The sequence below is a fragment of the Myotis davidii genome, unplaced genomic scaffold (genome assembly GCF_000327345.1).
Source record: "Myotis davidii unplaced genomic scaffold, ASM32734v1 scaffold609, whole genome shotgun sequence".
NCBI classification, from domain to species: Eukaryota; Metazoa; Chordata; class Mammalia; order Chiroptera; family Vespertilionidae; genus Myotis; species Myotis davidii.
Window position 1 is genome coordinate 1,784,894 of NW_006300164.1, and position 1,090 is coordinate 1,785,983.

Below are 1,090 nucleotides of genomic sequence, written 5' to 3' on the forward strand. Positions count from 1 at the left end.
GGCCCTCACCCTCCCGCAGGTTCCTGCAAGAAGGAGCTGTGACAGGCCCCCCCTCCCCACTCTGCACTGCACCCCTCTCCTGGGAGGACGCCCCACCTCTCAGAGGGAACAGGGCGGGGCGGGCCGAGGCGTCCTGTGAATTCAGCCCCTGCACCCGGCAGGCCCGTGCCCAGGGGAGGTACGACAGCTCCCTGCCCAGAGCCTGGGGCCCCTGACCAGGCACCTGTCCGCTGGGAGGCCCACCCCGACCTTTGTCAGAATAAAACGAGACTTGAAGGGCTGCCGTGTCTGTGGCTGGATTGTGGGGGGGCGGTTGTGTGCTGGCCGGTGGGAGGGAAGGGGGTGGCCACAGGGCGGGGGGTGGGGGCTCCAGCCCACTGGGCCCACCCAGGTGGGGTCTCAGTCCCCCTCCAAAAGGGGCTGGAGCAGTGGCTTCTGGGAAAGTGACACAGGCCAGAGACCCTGCCTCCTGGTGACAAGGTGGCCCACCCCTCGCCAGTGGCCAGAGAGCAACCCTCAGCCTCCTTCCCCAGTGCCTGCCAGGCATCGGGGCACCGCTGCCCCCTTCAACTGTGGCCCAGCCCTGGAAGGTTGGGGGTTGGAGGGCTCCCACCCCAGGCCCCGGGCAGGAGGCCCGTGCACCGCCCGGCTGGGCCCTCCTGTGGCCCCGAGGCAGCCCTGCCCATCCTCTGAGTGACCACAGCTCACCAGGCACTTGCAAGAGTCCATTTATAAAAACCCCGTGCACCCCTGCTGGCGGTTCCATGGTTAGCGCGCCCGCCCTCGGATGGAAGCATCCCAGGTTCGGGTCCCGGTCAAGGGCAGGCACCTCGGTGACAGGCTCACCTCGCAGCCCGGGTTGGGGGCGTGTGGGGGTCGGGGGCGTGTGGGAGGCAACCGGCCGCCGTTTCTCTGTCACTGCCCCTCCCTCCCACTCTCTGAAAATCAATGGGAAGAATATCCTGGGAGGATTAACCACACAGAAAAGCCGCGTGCAGTTCTGACTCAGTGTTCGCTCCCCACGGCCTCTCCCCAGCCTGATGCAGGCGGGGGGCGTCCGTGCGGGCCCTGTGGGGGGGCCCTGCCCTCA

The 1,090-nt window shown here is 68.1% G+C and overlaps 1 protein-coding gene across 1 annotated transcript in view; it reads right to left on the reverse strand.

Annotated features, from left to right (window-relative positions):
• The window catches only part of AGPAT2 (1-acylglycerol-3-phosphate O-acyltransferase 2), a 6,421-nt gene that overhangs the window by 1,324 nt on the left and 4,007 nt on the right, over positions 1-1,090 (reverse strand). The gene's annotated exons all lie outside the window — the stretch shown is intronic.